Source organism: Hemitrygon akajei, chromosome 12 (assembly GCF_048418815.1).
Source record: "Hemitrygon akajei chromosome 12, sHemAka1.3, whole genome shotgun sequence".
NCBI lineage: Eukaryota > Metazoa > Chordata > Chondrichthyes > Myliobatiformes > Dasyatidae > Hemitrygon > Hemitrygon akajei.
In genome coordinates, this window is record NC_133135.1 from 92,805,294 (window position 1) to 92,822,138 (window position 16,845).

Consider the following 16,845-nt stretch of genomic DNA (forward strand, 5'->3'; position numbering starts at 1 on the left):
GTCTCACACTTGTGATTGTTTTAGGGGTGCAGGAGGACCGTGCTGATCCCAGCAAACACTTGTCGTTGTTTTAGAGAGCAGGAGGACTGTGCTGATCCTGTCTCACACTTGTCATTGTTTTAGAGAGCACGACGACCGTGCCGATCCTGTCTCACACTCGTCATTGTTTTAGAGATCAGGATGACCGTGCTGATCCTGTCTCACACTTGTCATTGTTTTAGAGGAGCAGGAGGACCGTGCTGATCCTGTGTCACACTCGTCATTGTTTTAGAGGAGCAGGAGGAGTGTACTGATCCCATCACACATTAGTCTTTGTTTTTGAGGAGCAGGAGGGCCGTGCTGATCCTGTGTCACACTCGTCATTGTTTTAGAGGAGCAGGTGGACTGTGCTGATCCTGTGTCACACTCGTCATTGTTTTAGAGGAAACGGTGGAGTGTACTGATCCCATCACACACTCGTCATTGATTTAGAGGAGCAGGAGGACCGTGCTGATCCTGTCTCACACTCGTCATTACTTTCGAGAGCAGGAGGACTGTGCTGATCCTGTCTCACACTCGTCATTGTTTTAGAGAGCAGGAGGACCGTGCTGATCCTGTCTCACACTCGTCATTATTTTAGAGCGCAGGATGACTGTGCTGATCCTGTATCACACTCGTCATTGTTTTAGGGGAGCAGGAGGGCCGTGCTGATCCTGTCTAACACTGTCATTGTTTTAGAGGAGCAGGAGGAGTGTACTGATCCCATCACACTCTAGTCTTTGTTTTAGATCGCAGGATGACTGTGCTGATCCTGTATCACACTCGTCATTGTTTTAGGGGAGCAGGAGGACCGTGCTGATCCTGTCTCACACTCGTCATTGTTTTAGAGAGCAGGATGACTGTGCTGATCCTGTATCACACTCGTCATTGTTTTAGGGGAACAGGAGGACCGTGCTGATCCTGTGTCACACCCGTCATTTTTTTCGAGGAGCATGAGGGCCGTTGTGATCCTGTCTCACACCAGTCATTGTTTTAGAGAGCAGGAGGACAGTGCTGATCCTGTCTCACACTCGTCATTGTTTTAGGGGAGCAGGAGGGCCGTGCTGATCCTGTCTCCAACTTGTCGTTGTTTTAGAGGAGCGGGAGGACCGTGCTGATCCTGTCTCACACTCGTCATTGTTTTTGAGAGCAGGAGGACCGTGCTGATCCTGTCTCACACTCGTCATTATTTTTGAGAGCAGTATGACTGTGCTGATCCTGTATCACACTCGTCATTGTTTTAGAGAGCGGGATGACCGTGCTGATCCTGTCTCACACTTGTCACTGTTTTAGAGAGCTGGACCACCGTGCTTATCCTGTCAAACACTCGTCATTGTTTTAGAGGAGCAGGAGGAGTGTACTGATCCCATCACACACTCGTCATTGTTTTAGAGGAGCAGGAGGACCGTGCTGATCCTGTGTCACACCCGTCATTGTTTTAGAGGAGCAGGAGGAGTGTACTGATCCCATCACACACTCGTCATTGTTTTTGATGAGCAGGAGGGCCGTGCTGATCCTGTGTCACACCCGTCATTTTTTTAGAGGAGCAGGAGGGCCGTGCTGATCCTATCTCACACCAGTCATTGTTTTAGAAGAGCCGGAGCACCATGCTGATCCTGTCTCCAACTCGTCGTTGGTTTAGAGAGTAGGAGGACCATGCTGATCCTGTCTCCAACTCGTCATTGTTTTATCGAGTCAGGAGCACCGTGTTGATCCTGTCTAACACTGTCATTTTTTTAGGGGAGCAGGAGAAGTGTACTGATCCCATCACACACTCGTCATTTTTTTAGAGAAGCAGGAGGGCTGTTGTGATCCTGTCTCCAACTAGTCATTGTTTTAGAGAGCTGGATGACTGTGCTGATCCTGTATCACACTCGTCATTGTTTTAGGGGAGCAGGAGGGCTGTGCTGATCCTGTCAAACACTGACATTGTTTTAGAAGAGCAGGAGGAGTGTACTGATCCCATCACACACTAGTCTTTGTTTTAGAGGAGCAGGAGGAGCGTGCTGATCCTGTGTCACACCCGTCATTTTTTTCGAGGAGCATGAGGGCCGTTGTGATCCTGTCTCACACTCGTCATTGTTTTAGAGGAGCGGGAGGACCGTGCTGATCCTGTCTCACACTCGTCGTTTTTTTTTAACTTTTTTTATTGTGTTTTCAAATAGTTACAGAATAAAAGTGTGTGAAAAAGAAAATATGTGTTACCCATCCCCCCTCCCCTTAACCCCTGCCCCCTAACATCCCTATTGAAAAAAAGAAGAAAGAAAGAAAGAAAGAAAGAAAGAAAGAAAGTCGTTGTTTTAGAGAGCATGAGGACCATGCTGATCCTGTCTCACACTCGTCATTGTTTTAGAGAGCAGGACGACCGTGCTGATCCTGTCTCACACTTGTGATTGTTTTAGGGGTGCAGGAGGACCGTGCTGATCCCAGCAAACACTTGTCGTTGTTTTAGAGAGCAGGAGGACTGTGCTGATCCCGTCCAACACTCGTCATTGTTTTAGAGAGCAGGAGGACTGTGCTGATCCTGTCTCACACTTGTCATTGTTTTAGAGAGCACGACGACCGTGCTGATCCTGTCTCACACTCGTCATTGTTTTAGAGATCAGGAGGACCGTGCTGATCCTGTCTCACACTTGTCATTGTTTTAGAGGAGCAGGAGGACCGTGCTGATCCTGTGTCACACTCGTCATTGTTTTAGAGGAGCAGGAGGAGTGTACTGATCCCATCACACATTAGTCTTTGTTTTTGAGGAGCAGGAGGGCCGTGCTGATCCTGTGTCACACTCGTCATTGTTTTAGAGGAGCAGGTGGACAGTGCTGATACTGTGTCACACTCGTCATTGTTTTAAAGGAAACGGTGGAGTGTACTGATCCCATCACACACTCGTCATTGATTTAGAGGAGCAGGAGGACCGTGCTGATCCTGTCTCACACTCGTCATTACTTTCGAGAGCAGGAGGACTGTGCTGATCCTGTCTCACACTCGTCATTGTTTTAGAGAGCAGGAGGACCGTGCTGATCCTGTCTCACACTCGTCATTATTTTAGAGCGCAGGATGACTGTGCTGATCCTGTATCACACTCGTCATTGTTTTAGGGGAGCAGGAGGGCCGTGCTGATCCTGTCTAACACTGTCATTGTTTTAGAGGAGCTGGAGGGCCGTGCTGATCCCATCACACTCTAGTCTTTGTTTTAGAGAGCAGGATGACTGTGCTGATCCTGTATCACACTCGTCATTGTTTTAGGGGAGCAGGAGGACCGTGCTGATCCTGTCTCACACTCGTCATTGTTTTAGAGAGCAGGATGACTGTGCTGATCCTGTATCACACTCGTCATTGTTTTAGGGGAACAGGAGGACCGTGCTGATCCTGTGTCACACCCGTCATTTTTTTCGAGGAGCATGAGGGCCGTTGTGATCCTGTCTCACACCAGTCATTGTTTTAGAGAGCAGGAGGACAGTGCTGATCCTGTCTCACACTCGTCATTGTTTTAGGGGAGCAGGAGGGCCGTGCTGATCCTGTCTCCAACTTGTCGTTGTTTTAGAGGAGCGGGAGGACCGTGCTGATCCTGTCTCACACTCGTCATTGTTTTTGAGAGCAGGAGGACCGTGCTGATCCTGTCTCACACTCGTCATTATTTTTGAGAGCAGTATGACTGTGCTGATCCTGTATCACACTCGTCATTGTTTTAGAGAGCGGGATGACCGTGCTGATCCTGTCTCACACTTGTCACTGTTTTAGAGAGCTGGACCACCGTGCTTATCCTGTCAAACACTCGTCATTGTTTTAGAGGAGTAGGAGGAGTGTACTGATCCCATCACACACTCGTCATTGTTTTAGAGGAGCAGGAGGACCGTGCTGATCCTGTGTCACACCCGTCATTGTTTTAGAGGAGCAGGAGGAGTGTACTGATCCCATCACACACTCGTCATTGTTTTTGATGAGCAGGAGGGCCGTGCTGATCCTGTGTCACACCCGTCATTTTTTTAGAGGAGCAGGAGGGCCGTGCTGATCCTATCTCACACCAGTCATTGTTTTAGAAGAGCCGGAGCACCATGCTGATCCTGTCTCCAACTCGTCGTTGGTTTAGAGAGTAGGAGGACCATGCTGATCCTGTCTCCAACTCGTCATTGTTTTATCGAGTCAGGAGCACCGTGTTGATCCTGTCTAACACTGTCATTTTTTTAGGGGAGCAGGAGAAGTGTACTGATCCCATCACACACTCGTCATTTTTTTAGAGAAGCAGGAGGGCTGTTGTGATCCTGTCTCCAACTAGTCATTGTTTTAGAGAGCTGGATGACTGTGCTGATCCTGTATCACACTCGTCATTGTTTTAGGGGAGCAGGAGGGCTGTGCTGATCCTGTCAAACACTGACATTGTTTTAGAAGAGCAGGAGGAGTGTACTGATCCCATCACACACTAGTCTTTGTTTTAGAGGAGCAGGAGGAGCGTGCTGATCCTGTGTCACACCCGTCATTTTTTTCGAGGAGCATGAGGGCCGTTGTGATCCTGTCTCACACTCGTCATTGTTTTAGAGGAGCGGGAGGACCGTGCTGATCCTGTCTCACACTCGTCGTTTTTTTTAAACTTTTTTTATTGTGTTTTCAAATAGTTACAGAATAAAAGTGTGTGAAAAAGAAAATATGTGTTACCCATCCCCCCTCCCCTTAACCCCTGCCCCCTAACATCCCTATTGAAAAAAAGAAGAAAGAAAGAAAGAAAGAAAGAAAGAAAGTCGTTGTTTTAGAGAGCATGAGGACCATGCTGATCCTGTCTCACACTCGTCATTGTTTTAGAGAGCAGGACGACCGTGCTGATCCTGTCTCACACTTGTGATTGTTTTAGGGGTGCAGGAGGACCGTGCTGATCCCAGCAAACACTTGTCGTTGTTTTAGAGAGCAGGAGGACTGTGCTGATCCCGTCCAACACTCGTCATTGTTTTAGAGAGCAGGAGGACTGTGCTGATCCTGTCTCACACTTGTCATTGTTTTAGAGAGCACGACGACCGTGCTGATCCTGTCTCACACTCGTCATTGTTTTAGAGATCAGGATGACCGTGCTGATCCTGTCTCACACTTGTCATTGTTTTAGAGGAGCAGGAGGACCGTGCTGATCCTGTGTCACACTCGTCATTGTTTTAGAGGAGCAGGAGGAGTGTACTGATCCCATCACACATTAGTCTTTGTTTTTGAGGAGCAGGAGGGCCGTGCTGATCCTGTGTCACACTCGTCATTGTTTTAGAGGAGCAGGTGGACAGTGCTGATCCTGTGTCACACTCGTCATTGTTTTAAAGGAAACGGTGGAGTGTACTGATCCCATCACACACTCGTCATTGATTTAGAGGAGCAGGAGGACCGTGCTGATCCTGTCTCACACTCGTCATTACTTTCGAGAGCAGGAGGACTGTGCTGATCCTGTCTCACACTCGTCATTGTTTTAGAGAGCAGGAGGACCGTGCTGATCCTGTCTCACACTCGTCATTATTTTAGAGCGCAGGATGACTGTGCTGATCCTGTATCACACTCGTCATTGTTTTAGGGGAGCAGGAGGGCCGTGCTGATCCTGTCTAACACTGTCATTGTTTTAGAGGAGCAGGAGGAGTGTACTGATCCCATCACACTCTAGTCTTTGTTTTAGATCGCAGGATGACTGTGCTGAACCTGTATCACACTCGTCATTGTTTTAGGGGAGCAGGAGGACCGTGCTGATCCTGTCTCACACTCGTCATTGTTTTAGAGAGCAGGATGACTGTGCTGATCCTGTATCACACTCGTCATTGTTTTAGGGGAACAGGAGGACCGTGCTGATCCTGTGTCACACCCGTCATTTTTTTCGAGGAGCATGAGGGCCGTTGTGATCCTGTCTCACACCAGTCATTGTTTTAGAGAGCAGGAGGACAGTGCTGATCCTGTCTCACACTCGTCATTGTTTTAGGGGAGCAGGAGGTCCGTGCTGATCCTGTCTCCAACTTGTCGTTGTTTTAGAGGAGCGGGAGGACCGTGCTGATCCTGTCTCACACTCGTCATTGTTTTTGAGAGCAGGAGGACCGTGCTGATCCTGTCTAACACTCGTCATTATTTTTGAGAGCAGGATGACTGTGCTGATCCTGTATCACACTCGTCATTGTTTTAGAGAGCGGGATGACCGTGCTGATCCTGTCTCACACTTGTCACTGTTTTAGAGAGCTGGACCACCGTGCTTATCCTGTCAAACACTCGTCATTGTTTTAGAGGAGCAGGAGGAGTGTACTGATCCCATCACACACTCGTCATTGTTTTAGAGGAGCAGGAGGACCGTGCTGATCCTGTGTCACACCCGTCATTGTTTTAGAGGAGCAGGAGGAGTGTACTGATCCCATCACACACTCGTCATTGTTTTTGATGAGCAGGAGGGCCGTGCTGATCCTGTGTCACACCCGTCATTTTTTTAGAGGAGCAGGAGGGCCGTGCTGATCCTATCTCACACCAGTCATTGTTTTAGAAGAGCCGGAGCACCATGCTGATCCTGTCTCCAACTCGTCATTGTTTTATCGAGTCAGGAGCACCGTGTTGATCCTGTCTAACACTGTCATTGTTTTAGAGGAGCAGGAGGAGTGTACTGATCCCATCACACACTAGTCTTTGTTTTAGAGCGCAGGATGACTGTGCTGATCCTGTATCACACTCGTTATTGTTTTAGGGGAGCAGGAGGACCGTGCTGATCCTGTCTCACACTCGTCATTGTTTTAGTGAGCAGGATGACTGTGCTGATCCTGTATCACACTCGTCATTGTTTTAGAGGAGCAGGAGGACGTGATGATCCTGTGTCACACCCGTCATTTTTTTCGAGGAGCATGAGGGCCGTTGTGATCCTGTCTCCAACTTGTCGTTGTTTTAGAGGAGCGGGAGGACCGTGCTGATCCTGTCTCACACTCGTCATTGTTTTTGAGAGCAGGAGGACCGTGCTGATCCTGTCTCACTCTCGTCATTATTTTTGAGAGCAGGATGACTGTGCTGATCCTGTATCACACTCGTCATTGTTTTAGAGAGCAGGAGGACAGTGCTGATCCTGTCTCACACTCGTCATTGTTTTAGAGAGCGGGATGACCGTGCTGATCCTGTCTCACACTTGTCATTGTTTTAGAGAGCTGGACCACCGTGCTGATCCTGTCAAACACTCGTCATTGTTTTAGAGGAGCAGGAGGAGTGTACTGATCCCATCACACACTCGTCATTGTTTTAGAGGAGCAGGAGGACCGTGCTGATCCTGTGTCACACCCGTCATTGTTTTAGAGGAGCAGGAGGAGTGTACTGATCCCATCACACACTCGTCATTGTTTTAAATGAGCAGGAGGGCCGTGCTGATCCTGTCTCACACTAGTCATTGTTTTAGAAGAACCGGAGGACCGTGCTGATCCTGTCTCCAACTAGTCATTGTTTTAGAGGAGCAGGAGGACCGTGCTGATCCTGTCTCACACTCGTCGTTGGTTTAGAGAGTAGGAGGACCATGCTGATCCTGTCTCCAACTCGTCATTGTTTTATCGAGTCAGGAGCACCGTGTTGATCCTGTCTAACACTCGTCATTGTTTTAGGGGAGCAGGAGGAGTGTACTGATCCCATCACACACTCGTCATTGATTTAGAGGAGAAGGAGGACCGTGCTGATCCTGTCTCACACTCGTCATTATTTTAGAGAGCAGGAGGACTGTGCTGATCCTGTCTCACACTCGTCATTGTTTTAGAGAGCAGGATGACCGTGCTGATCCTGTCTCACACTCGTCATTGTTTTAGAGAGCAGGACGACCGTGCTGATCCTGTCTCACACTTGTGATTGTTTTAGGGGTGCAGGAGGACCGTGCTGATCCCAGCAAACACTTGTCGTTGTTTTAGAGAGGACGTGGAGTGTACTGATTCCATCACGCACTCGTTGTTGTTTTATAGCAGCAGGAGGACCGTGCTGATCCTGTCACACACTCGTCATTGTTTTAGAGAGCAGGAGGACTGTGCTGATCCCGTCCAACACTCGTCATTGTTTTAGAGAGCAGGAGGACTGTGCTGATCCTGTCTCACACTTGTCATTGTTTTAGAGAGCACGACGACCGTGCTGATCCTGTCTCACACTCGTCATTGTTTTAGAGATCAGGATGACCGTGCTGATCCTGTCTCACACTTGTGATTGTTTTAGAGGAGCAGGAGGACCGTGCTGATCCTGTGTCACACTCGTCATTGTTTTAGAGGAGCAGGAGGAGTGTACTGATCCCATCACACATTAGTCTTTGTTTTTGAGGAGCAGGAGGGCCGTGCTGATCCTGTGTCACACTCGTCATTGTTTTAGAGGAGCAGGAGGACAGTGCTGATCCTGTGTCACACTCGTCATTGTTTTAGAGGAACAGGTGGAGTGTACAGATCCCATCACACACTCGTCATTGTTTTAGAGGAGCAGGAGGACCGTGCTGATCCTGTCTCACACCGGTCATTGTTTTAGAAGAGCAGGGGGACCGTGCTGATCCTGTCTTCAACTAGTCATTGTTTTAGAGGAGCAGGTGGACCGTGCTGATCCTGTCTCACACTCGTCGTTGGTTTAGAGAGTAGGAGGACCATGCTGATCCTGTCTCCAACTCGTCATTGTTTTATCGAGTCAGGAGCACCGTGTTGATCCTGTCTAACACTCGTCATTGTTTTAGGGGAGCAGGAGGAGTGTACTGATCCCATCACACACTCGTCATTGATTTAGAGGAGCAGGAGGACTGTGCTGATCCTGTCTCACACTCGTCATTGTTTTAGAGAGCAGGAGGACCGTGCTGATCCTGTCTCACACTCGTCATTATTTTAGAGAGCAGGATGACTGTGCTGATCCTGTATCACACTCGTCATTGTTTTAGGGGAGCAGGAGGACCGTGCTGATCCTGTCTCACACTCGTCATTGTTTTAGAGAGCAGGATGACTGTGCTGATCCTGTATCACACTCGTCATTGTTTTAGAGGAGCAGGAGGACCATGCTGATCCTGTGTCACACCCGTCATTTTTTTCGAGGAGCAGGAGGGCCGTTGTGATCCTGTCTCACACCAGTCATTGTTTTAGAGAGCTGGAGGACAGTGCTGATCCTGTCTCACACTCATCGTTGTTTTAGAGAGTAGGAGAACCGTGCTGATCCTGTCAAACACTCGTCATTGTTTTAGTGGAACAGGTGGAGTGTACTGATCCCATCACACACTCGTCATTGTTTTAGAGGAGCAGGAGGACCGTGCTGATCCTGTGTCACACCCGTCATTTTTTTAGAGGAGCAGGAGGGCCGTTGTGATCCTGTCTCACACCAGTCATTGTTTTAGAAGAGCAGGATGACTGTGCTGATCCTGTATCACACTCGTCATTGTTTTCGGGGAGCAGGAGGACCGTGCTGATCCTGTCTCATACTCGTCATTGTTTTAGAGAGCAGGATGACTGTGCTGATCCTGTATCACACTCGTCATTGTTTTAGAGGAGCAGGAGGACGTTGCTGATCCTGTCTCACACTCGTCGTTGGTTTAGAGAGTAGGAGGACCATGCTGATCCTGTCTCCAACTCGTCATTGTTTTATCGAGTCAGGAGCACCGTGTTGATCCTGTCTAACACTCGTCATTGTTTTAGGGGAGCAGGAGGAGTGTATTGATCCCATCACACACTCGTCATTGATTTAGAGGAGCAGGAGGACCGTGCTGATCCTGTCTCACACTCGTCATTGTTTTAGAGAGCAGGAGGACCGTGATGATCCTGTCTCACACTCGTCATTATTTTAGAGCGCAGGATGACTGTGCTGATCCTGTATCACACTCGTCATTGTTTTAGGGGAGCAGGAGGGCCGTGCTGATCCTGTCTAACACTGTCATTGTTTTAGAGGAGCAGGAGGAGTGTTCTGATCCCATCACACACTAGTCTTTGTTTTAGAGCGCAGGATGACTGTGCTGATCCTGTATCACACTCGTCATTGTTTCAGGGGAGCAGGAGGACCGTGCTGATCCTGTCTAACACTGTCATTTTTTTAGGGGAGCAGGAGAAGTGTACTGATACCATCACACACTCGTCATTTTTTTAGAGAAGCAGGAGGGCTGTTGTGATCCTGTCTCACAGTCGTCATTGTTTTAGGGGAGCAGGAGGACCGTGCTGATCCTGTCTCCAACTAGTCATTGTTTTAGAGAGCTGGATGACTGTGCTGATCCTGTATCACACTCGTCATTGTTTTAGGGGAGCAGGAGGGCTGTGCTGATCCTGTCAAACACTCGTCGTTTTTTTTTAACTTTTTTTATTGTGTTTTCAAATAGTTACAGAATAAAAGTGTGTGAAAAAGAAAATATGTGTTACCCATCCCCCCTCCCCTTAACCCCTGCCCCCTAACATCCCTATTGAAAAAAAGAAGAAAGAAAGAAAGAAAGAAAGAAAGTCGTTGTTTTAGAGAGCATGAGGACCATGCTGATCCTGTCTCACACTCGTCATTGTTTTAGAGAGCAGGACGACCGTGCTGATCCTGTCTCACACTTGTGATTGTTTTAGGGGTGCAGGAGGACCGTGCTGATCCCAGCAAACACTTGTCGTTGTTTTAGAGAGCAGGAGGACTGTGCTGATCCCGTCCAACACTCGTCATTGTTTTAGAGAGCAGGAGGACTGTGCTGATCCTGTCTCACACTTGTCATTGTTTTAGAGAGCACGACGACCGTGCTGATCCTGTCTCACACTCGTCATTGTTTTAGAGATCAGGATGACCGTGCTGATCCTGTGTCACACTCGTCATTGTTTTAGAGGAGCAGGAGGAGTGTACTGATCCCATCACACATTAGTCTTTGTTTTTGAGGAGCAGGAGGGCCGTGCTGATCCTGTGTCACACTCGTCATTGTTTTAGAGGAGCAGGTGGACAGTGCTGATCCTGTGTCACACTCGTCATTGTTTTAGAGGAAACGGTGGAGTGTACTGATCCCATCACACACTCGTCATTGATTTAGAGGAGCAGGAGGACCGTGCTGATCCTGTCTCACACTCGTCATTACTTTCGAGAGCAGGAGGACTGTGCTGATCCTGTCTCACACTCGTCATTGTTTTAGAGAGCAGGAGGACCGTGCTGATCCTGTCTCACACTCGTCATTATTTTAGAGCGCAGGATGACTGTGCTGATCCTGTATCACACTCGTCATTGTTTTAGGGGAGCAGGAGGGCCGTGCTGATCCTGTCTAACACTGTCATTGTTTTAGAGGAGCAGGAGGAGTGTACTGATCCCATCACACTCTAGTCTTTGTTTTAGATCGCAGGATGACTGTGCTGATCCTGTATCACACTCGTCATTGTTTTAGGTGAGCAGGAGGACCGTGCTGATCCTGTCTCACACCCGTCATTTTTTTCGAGGAGCATGAGGGCCGTTGTGATCCTGTCTCACACCAGTCATTGTTTTAGAGAGCAGGAGGACAGTGCTGATCCTGTCTCACACTCGTCATTGTTTTAGGGGAGCAGGAGGGCCGTTGTGATCCTGTCTCCAACTTGTCGTTGTTTTAGAGGAGCGGGAGGACCGTGCTGATCCTGTCTCACACTCGTCATTGTTTTTGAGAGCAGGAGGACCGTGCTGATCCTGTCTCACACTCGTCATTATTTTTGAGAGCAGGATGACTGTGCTGATCCTGTATGACACTCGTCATTGTTTTAGAGTGCAGGAGGACAGTGCTGATCCTGTCTCACACTCGTCATTGTTTTAGAGAGCGGGATGACCGTGCTGATCCTGTCTCACACTTGTCATTGTTTTAGAGAGCTGGACCACCGTGCTTATCCTGTCAAACACTCGTCATTGTTTTAGAGGAGCAGGAGGACCGTGCTGATCCTGTGTCACACCCGTCATTGTTTTAGAGTAGCAGGAGGAGTGTACTGATCCCATCACACACTCGTCATTGTTTTTGATGAGCAGGAGGGCCGTGCTGATCCTATCTCACACCAGTCATTGTTTTAGAAGAGCCGGAGGACCATGCTGATCCTGTCTCCAACTCGTCATTGTTTTATCGAGTCAGGAGCACCGTGTTGATCCTGTCTAACACTGTCATTGTTTTAGAGGAGCAGGAGGAGTGTACTGATCCCATCACACACTAGTCTTTGTTTTAGAGCGCAGGATGACTGTGCTGATCCTGTATCACACTCGTTATTGTTTTAGGGGAGCAGGAGGACCGTGCTGATCCTGTCTCACACTCGTCATTGTTTTAGAGAGCGGGATGACTGTGCTGATCCTGTCTCACACTTGTCATTGTTTTAGAGAGCTGGACCACCGTGCTGATCCTGTCAAACACTCGTCATTGTTTTAGAGGAGCAGGAGGAGTGTACTGATCCCATCACACACTCGTCATTGTTTTAGAGGAGCAGGAGGACCGTGCTGATCCTGTGTCACACCCGTCATTGTTTTAGAGGAGCAGGAGGAGTGTACTGATCCCATCACACACTCGTCATTGTTTTAAATGAGCAGGAGGGCCGTGCTGATCCTGTCTCACACTAGTCATTGTTTTAGAAGAGCCGGAGGACCGTGCTGATCCTGTCTCCAACTAGTCATTGTTTTAGAGGAGCAGGAGGACCGTGCTGATCCTGTCTCACACTCGTCGTTGGTTTAGAGAGTAGGAGGACCATGCTGATCCTGTCTCCAACTCGTCATTGTTTTATCGAGTCAGGAGCACCGTGTTGATCCTGTCTAACACTCGTCATTGTTTTAGGGGAGCAGGAGGAGTGTACTGATCCCATCACACATTCGTCATTGATTTAGAGGAGCAGGAGGACCGTGCTGATCCTGTCTCACACTCGTCATTATTTTAGAGCGCAGGATGATTGTGCTGATCCTGTATCACACTCGTCATTGTTTTAGGGGAGCAGGAGGGCCGTGCTGATCCTGTTTAACACTCGTCATTGTTTTAGAGGAGCAGGAGGAGTGTACTGATCCCATCACACACTAGTCTTTGTTTTAGAGGAGCAGGAGGACTGTGCTGATCCTGTCTCACACTCGTCATTGTTTTAGAGAGCAGGAGGACCGTGCTGATCCTGTCTCACACTCGTCATTATTTTAGAGCGCAGGATGACTGTGCTGATCCTGTATCACACTCGTCATTGTTTTAGGGGAGCAGGAGGGCCGTGCTGATCCTGTTTAACACTCGTCATTGTTTTAGAGGAGCAGGAGGAGTGTACTGATCCCATCACACACTCGTCTTTGTTTTAGAGGAGCAGGAGGACCGTGCTGATCCTGTGTCACACTCGTCATTGTTTTAGAGAGCAGGAGGACCGTGCTGATCCTGTCTCACACTCGTCATTATTTTAGAGCGCAGGATGACTGTGCTGATCCTGTATCACACTCGTCATTGTTTTAGGGGAGCAGGAGGGCCGTGCTGATCCTGTTTAACACTCGTCATTGTTTTAGAGGAGCAGGAGGAGTGTACTGATCCCATCACACACTAGTCTTTGTTTTAGAGAAGCAGGAGGACCGTGCTGATCCTGTGTCACACCCGTCATTTTTTTCGAGGAGCCTGAGGGCCGTTGTGATCCTGTCTCACACCAGTCATTGTTTTAGAGAGCAGGAGGACCGTGCTGATCCTGTCTCACACTCATCGTTGTTTTAGAGAGCAGGAGGACCGTGCTGATCCTGTCTCCAACTTGTCATTGTTTTAGTGGAGCGGGAGGGCCGTGCTGATCCTGTCTCACACTCGTCATTGTTTTAGAGAGCAGGAGGACCGTTCTGATCCTGTCTCACACTCATCATTATTTTTGAGAGCAGGATGACTGTGCTGATCCTGTCTCACAGTCGTCATTGTTTTAGAGAGCGGGATGACCATGCTGATCCTGTCTCACACTTGTCATTGTTTTAGAGAGCTGGACCACCGTGCTGATCCTGTCAAACACTCGTCATTGTTTTAGAGGAGCAGGAGGAGTGTACTGATCCCATCACACACTCGTCATTTTTTTAGAGGAGCAGGAGAGCCGTTGTGATCCTGTCTCACACCAGTCATTTTTTTAGAGAGCAAGAGGACTGTGCTGATCCTGTCTCACACTCGTCGTTGGTTTAGAGAGCAGGAGGACCGTGCTGATCCTGTCTCACACTCGTCATTGTTTTATAGAGCAGGAGGACTGTGCTGATCCTGTCTCACACTCGTTATTACTTTAGAGAGCATGCAGACCATTCTTATTCTGTCTCACACTCAAGTTATGCTTTAGGATTCTCATTGAAGTGGAAAATAATACCACAAGTTGTTTCTAGTCCCCTGACTTGCCCTGACACAGAGAATGAATGCACCAATATCACGTCAGAAGGAAATGCCAGACTTCCGGTAAGATGGCTATTGTTTAGCTGCTCCGACATTTTGTTCCGTTACTGTCGCTACCTTTACACAAAATGTCTCCATTTTTTAAACCTTAGTTAGGAATTATTTCGGTATCTCTTACTTGCCTGTGAATATATCTAACTTACAATGTCTAGCAAGAGTTCTAAATCCGGGAGAAAAGAAGCTATGACCCCGTCGGACGAGACAATGGTTGCGCTTGGGAAGCTCCGAGACGAAATCTTAAAGGAATTTAAAATCGCTTTCAAACAGTTAGAAGACAAACTGGATCGTATCAACGATAAAGTGGACAAACATTCTGAACACTTACCTCGCATCGATTCGACTTCTGAAGATTTAGAAAGTTGTGTTCGATACTTGGAGTCTCTCTGTTCCAGCTTAGAAGAAAAATCTAACAAACTTCTTTCCAAAATGGTGGATCTCGAAAATCGCAGTAGACGCTGCAATATCAGAATTCTGGGATTGCCAGAGGTGATCGAAAAGGGATCAACCGTGAAGTTTTTCGCCGAGTTTCTCTGTGAGTTATTCGGGAAAGATTTGCTTCCGAAGCCGCCCGAGCTCGAACGGGCACACAGAGTTTACGTTACCCCCGGAATTCTGGGTCCCGCCCGCGACCAGTAATCTTGTGTTTCCATCAATACCAGGTAAAACACAGTCTGATCATAGAGGCGCGTCACAGGGGGTCGCTTCCTTTCAAGGATACAACCATTCGTTTTGTGGAAGATTTTGCACCCCAGACCTTAAAGATGCGCGCTGAGTTTAAAGGCGCAATGAAAGTGCTTTTTGATCGTGGTTTCAAACCTTCCCTTCGTAACCCTGCCGATCTACGAATCAGGCTTAATACCGGGAAATACAAGTGGTTCAAATCAGCGAAGGAAGCTGAAGCGTTTGTGGCAAGTCTTCCGGCTATCCAGTCATCTTCGGAATCTGATCGGACCTCCTAAAATGGTGGATAAGTACTCCTCGTAGTAAAATTGCTTTCTCTGGACTCGGAATTCACTTGAATCACTCAGACATTATTCATTGAAACTTTAAGGGCTGTTGACAATCTCTCCTGGGACTTGATGTGTGTGTAATCTATTTTTATTCTTGTATAACTTTACCTACAGAGTTCTACAACTAACTCTAACTTGTTTTGGAAGTTCAAAGTCTTTAGTGAAGGCCTCCCTGTTTGTCGGTTCACAGTTCAACTGCTGATTTATTTTTCCTTTGTTTTAAATATTTATTTATTTTATCTTTTTCTTTTCTTCACCCCTTTTTTCTAATCTCTGAATTTTTTCTCCCTTCTCTGTAAATGGTTGATAAATACTCATCTTGAATTTATAATTTTCCCCTTCCTCTTCTTTTTTCTTTTTCCTTCTTACTTTTTTTTCCCTTTCTCTTACTTTATTCTTCTATAATTTTTCGCAGGTAGGTTAGTTTTGTTTTTCTTCCGATTTTCTCTGTATTAAGTTTTATATTTCTGCAGAAGGTGTTCTAATCTGTAGTTATGTTTTCTAGTGCATAAACTAGTTATTATTTGCTATAATATTTATACAGAACTGTTGTTAATGACACAGATCTGGAAGTTGTATTTGGGTTATTTTTTTTGGTAGAGCTAGCTACTTGTTTTGGTAGCCGTCTAGTTTTGAGTTGTGCAGATGGGGTGGATTTTCCAGTTCCAACATCTCTTTATTGCTTAGGACATGTTTATATTTTGACCTTACGAATCTATGTTTACATCTCTGCTCCCAGACTGCTATTGTACTGCTTGATTTTTTATATGCCTGCTGCCTTTTATGCATTAGTAATTGATAATGGCTAGTGCACTTAAATTCGTGAGCTGGAATGTAAAGGGACTGGACCACCCTGTTAAAAGGAGGAAGCTATTCTCACATATTAAACAACTCAAAGCTGACATTGCTTACCTCCAAGAAACTCATATTCATTGTTTTGATAACTCCCGGCTTCTGTCAAAGTGGGCGGGTCAGCATTTTCATTCATCCTTTGCCGCTAAAGCTAGGGGAGTTTCCATTCTTATTAACTCAAATATTCCTTTTGAACTCCATAATAAAATATCTGATACAAATGGCCGTTTTATTATTGTTTCTGGTAAACTATATAACACTAAAGTTGCACTAGCAAACCTGTATGCCCCCAACTTTGATGATGTTAACTTTTTTGAACGGTTTTTTCCCTCACTACCAGACTTAAACTCATACTCTCTTATACTGGGTGGTAACTTCAACTGTTGGTTGGATCCTAAACTGGACCGATCGTCCTCTGTTACCAGATCACCTACTAAATCTGCCTTAGCTATTCAATCGTTTCTCTCTAATTTTGGTATCTCTGATATATGGCGTTTCCTCCATCCTACGGAGAGAGATTATTCTTTTTTCTCACATGTTCACCATACCTTCACTAGAATTGACTATTTCTTACTCGATAACCAACTTATCCCATTTGCCCACTCTTGTGACTATCAGAGTATACTGATCTCTGACCATGCCCCAATTACCCTCTCTCTGAACTTTCCTGGTCTCTCTCAGAGGAAC